The sequence below is a fragment of the Silene latifolia genome, chromosome 8 (assembly GCF_048544455.1).
Source record: "Silene latifolia isolate original U9 population chromosome 8, ASM4854445v1, whole genome shotgun sequence".
NCBI classification, from domain to species: domain Eukaryota; kingdom Viridiplantae; phylum Streptophyta; class Magnoliopsida; order Caryophyllales; family Caryophyllaceae; genus Silene; species Silene latifolia.
In genome coordinates, this window is record NC_133533.1 from 93,458,854 (window position 1) to 93,469,342 (window position 10,489).

The 10,489-nt window shown below is 32.7% G+C and overlaps 1 long non-coding RNA gene across 1 annotated transcript; it reads right to left on the bottom strand.

The window, feature by feature from the left end:
* Positions 1–4,699: 4,699 nt before the first annotated feature.
* Positions 4,700–8,277, bottom strand: LOC141594861 (uncharacterized). The gene is made up of 4 exons (XR_012522237.1): positions 8,018–8,277; positions 6,991–7,087; positions 5,596–5,662; positions 4,700–4,937 (listed from the first exon to the last, which is right to left on the bottom strand). It is a non-coding gene; the product is annotated as an uncharacterized LOC141594861 (long non-coding RNA).
* Between the last annotated feature and the right edge of the window lie 2,212 nt (positions 8,278–10,489).

Here is a 10,489-nt window from a genome sequence, read left to right on the forward strand (position 1 = left end):
GAGTGTCATGGTATTTTTCCAAAATGTTCATGAGTTTAAAATTTTGAATTTTGAATTTATTTGAAATTTTTATGATTTAATTGAAGTTTATGACATAATATTGTATTTTAGGTCCATTTATGAACAATTTTAAGAAATATAAGTTAATTATTGTCAATATGTTAGTGGAGACTAATTTTGAGTCCTAAGTTGGTTAGGGTAATTAACTTGTACATAAATATGATTTTATGTAATTAATGTGATTTTAAAATGTTAAATCACGCAAATCTGTAAAAACCGATTAATATACGATATTGGCTCCTTAAAGGCGATTTAGCATAAAATTGGGCATGTTCATACATATTATAATGCTGCATTTTATTTATGATTGTCATAATTTTAATTTTATGTAATTTTTGAATTATGTAATTTTACTTAGTATGGCCTTAGTTTTAACAATTGGTCTCCCTTGTGACGGGTTATCATTTGTGGCGGATATTTTGTGAGTTAAAATGGTAACAAAATGGGTTAGTGGAGAAAGGGGACCACATGAATAGTGTTGCAGAGAGAGAAAAAGTGGGTACTTTGTGAGGTAAAATGGTATCCGTCACTCAAGAGTGACGGATATGTACCGTCACAAACAAGAATTTGTGTAGTTTTAATTGGTATTACCCGAAATGTATGGGAATATCGATTTGGTTATAATTTATTGTGATCTCGTATCACCGTTTTGTAATTTAATTGATTTATTTTCTTTTAATTACAAATTTATAATAGGAAGTTATGTAATTTATTATGTAATTTTTTCCATTCCGGAGTTCCTTGAAGACGGTGCTGTTGGAATATGTGTCCTCCGACAATAATGCGATCACAACTGTTGATCATGACGATCACATGTTTAAGTCTCATTTTAAATAATTGGGAAGTATTTTTACTGTCAACTGATCCACACATATCGGTAATGATTGGCTGACTAGAGTTTGACATTACTGTCGTGCGACGGTGGTGATCAGTTGATCCCCTAGGTCATACCTAAAGGATAATACTCTTAATTGATCATTTATTAATCGTATAACGTTACGGGTTAATTAAATTACTTGAAAATTGACGGACGATTTTGGAAGTAAAATTTATGTGTCTCTTTAAATAAGATACGGTTTAAGTAATCGAATTGTTTTATTACTTGGATAAAATTATTGTTTAAGGAAACAATTGAAACAGAATGAATTATTATAAATACAAGATGTTGTGATTTATAATTGGTAAATTATTTTGGTACAAGTAATTGTGAATTACTAAGTCGATTATGCATATGACGTATTTTTATTAATGCGTTGATTTTTAATATGTTAAAAATACATAAAAATTATACATGACATGTAACATGTGACAAATTGACAAATTGACAAAGATAAAATGGAATTAACATATATATTATGTTGATTGAGTTAGTGGTAAGCATAATGATGTTAGCCTAATACTAGCCATGCATACCTACACAATCTTGTGAAGACCACATTGTGCATGCATTGGCCACTCTCTCCCACCCTACCCGGTTTTGGTCATAAGAGGAGCCAAGGGTTTTCTCTTATTTTTCCAATATACACGACATGCAAATCAAGTGCAATTTCAATTCATTCTAACATTACAAAAATATTTTTAGAGAGATAAAAATATTATCTTCCTCCTTCTTCCTCCTCTTGACCGAAAATTAAGAGGACCAAAAATATTTTGGATCTTTTATTTAAATTAATGTTATTCTAGTATTAATAATATTAATTTTATTAAGAGTATATCTTGGGTATCATTCCTTGGGAGGGATTCTACATTTGAGTCCTTTTGTTCATCCATATAAGGAGAGCTCAAGAACAAGAGAGTAGGAGAACTCTCTTGTGCCCTTAAGATCCGAAAATACCAATGTAAGATAATGATTTCTTCTTTAAATTGTTTTTAGTTTGCATGCATAAGATCACCAATTAATTTTATGCCTAAATTAACATAAAACATATATGAATATGTTGAGTATATAGATCTACTTTTCCTTCAATTGGTATCAGAGCCTTGGTTGTTTGCATGCAAATCGGTTAAAAGTTTTTCCGAGTTATACGATTAACATATAAAACTTGTTTAATTTCTGTTCTTATGATATATCACGAAATTAATTTATGCATGTTAAAATTTCTGGTCCTAAAATGTTTTTAGGATATTTTGGTTAATTTATGGATTTTTATTGTTCATCTTACATAATAATGGCATTAAAAATATGATTTTATGAATAAAATGTCATTTTCGGACTACAATTAGCTAAACTTCGAATTTTCTAGTGATTTTTGGGTATGTTATCACATATATTATTTTGCGATGACCTGTAAATTTTCATAATTTTGGACTTCTTATTCTCGAAAAATGGATTTTTCATTATTAAAATTGGATTTAGATGAAAAATAGGTTAATATGAGATAAATTTCGAATCTGGTCATAGAAATTTAGTATGTTGTCACATGCAATTTTACAAGATGTGTGTAAAATAATAGACTATATTGAAGTCGTTTTGCATGATTTATGATTTTTTGAAGAAAAATAGCATAAATAGTGACTTAATTAGTGAAATATTAATAAAACATACTCTATGACTAAGGAAAAACGTCACATGTTGCATTTTATTATCGTTTTCAGATCTAAAATTTAAAAGTTGATGAATATATTTTTATCATGTTTTTATGATTATTTTTGTTAAAACCGATAAACCGCAACACTGTTTTTCCGGATAAATTTCGAAATTTGGTAACCTAAGTTTTTGAACATTATGAGTGTCATGGTATTTTTCCATAATTTTCATGAGTTTAAATTTCAAATTTCAAATTTATTTGAATTTTTGTGATTTATTTGAAGTTTATAGCTTATTTTATTATAATTTTAGGTCCATTACTGAACAAATTTTGTAAATATGAGTTAATTATGGTCAAATAGTTAGTGAAGACTATTTTTGAGTCCTAAGAGGTTAGGGTAATTAACTTATGCATAAATATGAATTTATGTAATTTTTGTGATTATAAAATGTTGAATCACGCAAATCCGTAAAAACCGAGTAATATACGATATTGGCTACTTAAGGCGATTTAGCATAAAATTGGGCATGTTCATACATATTATAATGCTGCATTTTATTTATGATTGTCATAATTTTATTTTATGTAATTTTGAATTATGTAATTTTACTTAGTATGGCCTTAGTTTTTAATTGGTATTACCCGAAATGTATGGGAATATCGATTCGGTTGTAATTTATTGTGATCTCGTATCACCGTTTTGTAATTTAATAGATTTATTTTATTTTAGTTACAAATGTATAATAGGAAATTATGTAATTTATTATGTATTTTTATTTATTCCGGAGTTCCCAAAGACGGATTTCTTCAAGAAGGCGATACATAAAGACGGTGTTACCTCGAGATGCGTGCCACAACCGAAGTTCAAGGGACCAATGGAGATGGTTTCCGAATGTTTAATAGTTAAATAGTTTTTTCTATTTTAGGAAGGCCATACTAGGATTTATTTTATGTTTTGCATTTTATTTATATGTCACATGCATCGCCAAATCGCCATAACTAAAACATGCATCAACATTTAATCGAGTTTATCGACCGTGTCAATTACAATTATCGTAGTTTACCGCTTTAGTTCACTTAAAACGTGATAGATAATAAATTGACATGACCTCTCGCTAAAACAATCAATTGAGACACAGTCTTACCAAATAGTAGAAACCATGAAAACCTATTTCGCGAGGGAGTGCACTCGATCGGCCCTACCGGGCTACAAACCTTGTTACGTAGGGGAAGTGGGTGATGAATGTCTATCCACCGAATTCATGTTAACAAAGGGTATTTCGGCACACCGTGCCCTAAGTTGATATGGGTTTGGATTATGGACACATTTATTCGAAATTTGGGTTGTACTCAACGAAAGTATTCACGACGATTTCCGGATGTGTTTCAGGCTAGAGATAAATATTAATGTAAATTTTATCGACCAAGAGTTCTAAAAGTAGAATCGATTAAGAGGTTAATCCACCGAGTTATGTTAATAAAGGATATTTCGGCACACCGTGCCCTAAATTAATATGAATTTGGATCTTGGAATCATTTATAATAGTTGGGTAGAGGTCACTATATAAATGTTCATATCTTGTTAATTTATTTACAAGTATGATTTAAAAAGACAAATGTTAATATTTCCTTTCCTCCATACTTGTAGTTCATTACAATGAATCAATCCAACGCTACCGCACCGATAACTATTGAGTCCTACCACAATCACTACAACAAATCCCTTGCATTTTTGACGCTTATGAAGCCAACTCTCGACGCAAAAAAGCGTCGATAATTATATTCTCGACGCTTCTTAAAAGTGTCAAAATTTTTGCCGTCAGTATTTTTTGACGCTTTTTAGCGTAACCAATTTTGACGCCTTTATGCGTCAATAATAAAAAAAACTACGCTTATAAGTGTCACTCTATGGCATAATCATGACACTAAATTATATATTCATGACGCTTTTAAACGTCATCTGTTGATTTCTCTATAACGAATTATTGTATGCACCAATTTTGTTTCACATACATCACGACGACATATATTTAATCAAAGTTCTTACATTATTGTCGACTGGGGTCGTCGTTAAATTGTAACAAAACCTCATAATTAATAACCAAGAAAACTAGAAATTAAAATACTCATAATATAATTAAATTAGTAGTTACTACTACAATTCAAGTATTACATTATTCAACCATGCCAAAATAGAAAGGGTGTTGACTAAACTTAATCCAAAATACATATTAAAACTCAAGTTATCAAATGGTACTAGAACAAAAAATCTCTTGATAAAATAATTCGACGCGATAGTTGTAGCAGATAACATTCCGACCCGACTTGACCATCCGAAGAATCTGAAACCTACAAATTTCAAATGAGCGCGGCGATTTAGTATCAGGTAATTCAGTTTGAGACATAGCAAACTAAATGACCTAGCCAATGTTAAGTCAGTGACTCATTTCTCCAAAACATTAGTGTTGTAGTACACCGAAATATTGATGTCATTTGACAATAAATCAAGCCGGAAAACAAATTCTTAGATACAAAAACAGCATTTAACATAGATTGGTTGTACAAGCAAATGAAGCCATGACCCCAGTGTTGCAAAACTTAGGTTGGCTACACACGCGCATTAACAGAAGGCAATATATTACCATTCTAAGCAGTGAAATTTAAATTGTAGCATCATGGCCCTACAAAGTAGTTCCATATATTAATGTGCAAATAGACCCAATTATAATATTCCGACAACCTTTCACCGAAAAACTACCAAAACTAATGCTGGAAAAGTTACTAAAATCAAATTATCCCGAGTTTTGAGAGTAACTTGTTGATCAGTTAATTAGTTTGCTCAAACAATAGGTGAAGGTACTAGCAATAATTCTACTGAAATCAAATGGGAAGTTGGGACCCATTCTACTTAGGCGTTTGACTATTGGCATTTTGGTTGAAGCGGTTAACTTGAATTCACCGGAAATCAAAATAATCACATAACTATTTAAAGAATTTGAATCCTCACCTTCAAATTTTGGCTGAAGCAATGAACTTGATCCTTCCTATAACTCACCGACGAAATTTGCTCGTAACTGTATGAAATAAAAGAAACAAACTGATAAATAATTGAATCCCGTACTAATTCGTTTTAGCCAAACGTAAAAATAAAATAAAAATAAATAAATAAATTCACGACAATATCAATATTAATATCAATATTGAAAATGACTACGAAGGGTGGACAGATGTACAAAGAGTACAATTGGTTATTCGAGATTCTAACCAAAAAATAAGGAAATAAGAAGGAAAAACGCACAATAATCAATTGAAAAAAGTGATGGAAGGAATGATTAGGGGAAGGATAAGAAGCGTAGAAAGAATGATATAGAGAGCATTGTCCTGTTTTCGTACGCGTTGCCATAATGCCATCTGCTTCTTCCTTTGTCTTGACTTTATTAGTTATTACTAATATTATTATATTGATCCAGCTTAAGTCAATTATTCCATACAAAAAACAATAGGTACATTTTGGCAACAGAAGAAAAAGGGAATGTTTATCCAACCGAAATATGCTAAACAACATTTCAAGTGTTGCACTCTTTTACTACGCATTATAGACATGTGCTTCAACTAATCAAGGAATCAAAGATAAAGGGAGAGAATAATCTCCAACACAAAGTACTTTATCATCAAGCAAATAGAAAAATAAAATAAAAGATGCGATGGCAGACCTAAAACTAATTTTAATAATGTGTAGATATACTGTCTAAAAAACCTACCATGAGTATCTAGACGAAGAACTATCTCGACAAGCAACATCATTACTTAATAGCTTCAGAACTATGATAGAAACCAATTAATCACGCTTCTTAACACCACAACTGTAATCTTCTAAGAACTGGTTACTAGTGAACAAGAAATGCCATAAAAGAAGGAAGTTGTTTACCATAAATTAGAAGCAACATTAGCACTAAAACAAGATCTGATTAACATAGTTTTTTTGTGAATTGTAATCTATAATTATAGAATTAAGTATAACATGGATTTTAGTACCTATTATTGGGGGAAGCAAAGTGTTACATAACCATATTTGTAGTAGTGTGGGTTATAGAAAGAAAATATGGTTTTAACTACAGAGTTCCACAAAAGGCAAATAAATGAAGAGAGTTTAATAGTGAAGCATTCAAATACGAAAGAGTCAAATGCCTTGTAAAAAATATTTGACCTGAATATTTATGGCAGAAAGTTCTAAAACTATATTAAAAAACAACTCAATACCTCAATCGAGAGATGTAGATCATCACAATAACTCAATAACTCTTTAGTACTCCATAATTCAGTAGGCTCAAAAAGAATATCGAAATAAAGAGCAGATAAGAATAGATAAGAATGGAAGCTGAGATGTTTCAGTAATTATTACCTCCCCAGGGTAAGCACGACCAATCAAATCTAATTTCCTTAAACTTTCAGACTATGCATTCCTCTCTTCTGTCATTTTTTTTTTCCAGCAGTACACACTGTAAAATACAGGGAAGAAACTAAGGACCATTAGACTATGATGGAAAATGGAAGAAGAAAAATATAACAAATTTAAGTCCAACGACAAGTAAAGAATAGTTACCAAGTTCATATAATTCATGTTTCCTAGCTCTTTAGAAGTTAACTTTATAATGATGGTAGACAAAGACACTTACAAAACTGCCAACATACAGTAAATCCCAAATACAAAAAATTAGAAAGTACAACTATCGTTGAGCTCTAGCTTCATAACCAATTGATTGTATAAAAAGTAATTTATCTTGGACCAACAACTACACTGGTTTGTAGCATAAGAAATGCCAAATTTACATTTTCAAATCCATGATCCTGTCCCACATCCCAAATTCATGTTTTCGGTAATATGAAATAATAAAGTAAGTGAAGAACAAAAAAACAATTAAAGCATTTTAGATCGAGTTAATACTTGAATACTCCGTATAATCAACAAAAATATTGGCATAGCTAAACAAAAAGAAAGAGAGAAATGGAGGAGACCTTGAGAAACATGGGCAAGGCCGACAAATCTACTAGCACACCAAACCCCCGTGATTGAACAAAATTACTCCCTCCGTCCAAATCATTTGTTTCCCTTCGATTAAAATAATCCTCACAAAGAATAATAAAGCCAAACAAATGATTGGGACAAAGGGAGTAATACAATTGTCAACTACGCAGTCCTTAATATTTCGTTCATTTTTGTGACTGGCCTTATGACCATTTGTAACACCACTTATTAGGATTAAACAAAACCCACAAATTAATCATAGAATGAAGAGAAATCAGTGGCTTTATACACCAATTATATAGAAAATCATGCAAATTGGATATAAATTACAAAATTAACATAAAAATCAAAACAAAGACTAAGAGATACTTCATATTAGGGTTTGTTTGAAGTAAGAACTTACGAGAGGATTAGAGACCATGGAGTGAATTGAAGGTGTAGATGACGAACCAATCTTGGTAGTGCATATTTCGAAGCCTATAAGAAATAGAGAGATGAAGAAGAAACAACAGTGGAGATGAAAACAAACGGGATCGGAGGGAGAGAAGGGCGTTTTCATCTCTTTTGGTGAAGATGGGAAACTCCGATTCTAGATCTAGTAGGGTTTTGTCTTACTTTAGAGGATGAAAGGAAAAATTGATTTTTAAAATTTTCACAATTGCGCTAAGGTACGATTTTTTAACTATGCAAAGTTAAGTTGAGCGGGAATCAAAAATTTAGACGCAATGAATGGAATACCCAATAAAATGGGCTCCACGCTTTGGAAAAGCGTCAATGTTGAAGCGTAAAAAAGACAAGGGTTTTGTAGTAGTGAATGTTTTTGACGACGTTTGTTCCAACAATGATTTCGACACTACTAGAGAACTTCATTTTGGGATAGGTTCGGATGGAAACCTTAACTTCATCACTTCTACTAGACCACCTACTACTACTAGATCTCGTGTGAGCCCGTCTCAGGAAGACTACCTCATACAATCTACAGGGTCTTTGTCTTTGGAAGATAAATATGCCAAAACTAGTGGGAGCTCAAGCAATCAAGTTCTTGCTTCAAAAGGCAAAAAGTTCAAGAAGAAGGGAAAGAAAGTCAAAAACTTCAAGCAAGTTAATGATGAGTGCCATTATTTCTATGGCATGGGACATTGGCTTAGGAATTGTCCCGTATATTTGCGAAATATAAGGGAGGGAATCATCACTCCAAAAGGTAAAATTCCTAAGGAAATTTATGTTATTGATATAAATTATACTTCCACTACGACATGGGTACTAGATACCGGTTGTGGTTCTCACCTTTGTAATCATTTACAGGGTTTAAGAGATGTGAAGAGGCTTAGCAAGGGAGATGTGGATCTACGCCTTGGAAATGGAGCTCGAGTAGCGGCCGAATCCAAAGGAACTTATGTTTTAGCTTTGCCTAACGGATTTGAGTTGTATTTACATAATTGTTTTTATGTGCCTACACTCTCTAAAAACATTATTTCAATCGCCATGCTAGACATGGACGGTTTTTGTTTTGTCATTAAGGACAATCGTTGTACTTTTTCAAGGAATGATTTGGTTATAGGCCAAGCTTCTTCCATCAATGGCATTTACATTTTAGAGACCTCAAATCCAACTAATGATTTCTATAACATTCAATCAAAGAAACTCAAATCAAGTGACCCAAGTGAAGCGTTTATTTGGCATTGTCGATTAGGTCACATAAACGAGAATCGCATCAAAAGATTAATTTCGACTAATGTGATTACACCATTTGATTATCAATCATATGGTATATGCGAATATTGCCTACTTGGCAAAATGACTCGTAATCCTTTTAGTGGAAAAGGGACACGAGCTAGTGAACTATTGGGACTCATACACACCGATGTATGTGGACCAATGAACATCACCGCTCGTGGTAATTATGACTACTTTATAACCATCACCGATGACTTGAGTAGATATGGGTATATCTATTTGATAAAGCATAAGAGTGAAGCGTTTGAGAAATTCAAAGAATTTTAAAACGAAGTAGAGAACCAATTGAACAAAAGGATTTAGGCACTACGATCCGATCGTGGTGGAGATTATCTTATCCTTGAATTTGATTCACACTTGAAAGGTTGTGGTATTATATCACAACTTACTCCACCCGGAACACCACAACTCAATGGTGTTGCCGAAAGGAGGAATCGAACCCTACTTGATATGGTTCGATCCATGATGAGTCAAACCGAGTTACCGAACTCGTTTTGGGGATTTGCAATTCAAACCGCAATAAAATTTTTGAACGTAAGTCCAACCAAAGCAACTGAAAAGACTCCATATGAAATATGGAGAAACAAGGTTCCAAATCTATCCCATATGAAAATTTGGGGTTGTGATGCTTATGTCAAAATTAAAAATGATAATAAGTTGGCACCACGATCCGAAAAATGCATTTTTGTAGGATATCCCATGGCCTCACAAGGCTATTACTTCTATAAGCCAAAAGAGAACAAAGTGTTTGTGTCTCCAGATGCTGTCTTCCTAGAAAGTGATTTTATTTTTAGGAGACAGTGGGAGAAATTTTGAACTTGATGAAGTTCAAGAGCCACAAACCGAGATAGAGACGCCAGAAGAAGTTCCTTCGTCATCTAACGCGGTTACTCCTCCTCCTCTTAGAAGAACGGGCCGAGTTATTCGCCATCCCGATCGATATGTGGGACTTATCGAAGAAGATGGAACACTCTATGTGTTACTTATAGATAGTGACGAGCCCGCCACCTACAAGGCCGCAATCTCTAGTCCTAATTCCTCCTTATGGCTTGAAGCCATGAAGTCCGACATGGATTCTATGCATGAAAACCAAGTTTGGGACTTGGTAGATTTGCCTAAAGGGACAAGACCTCTTCAA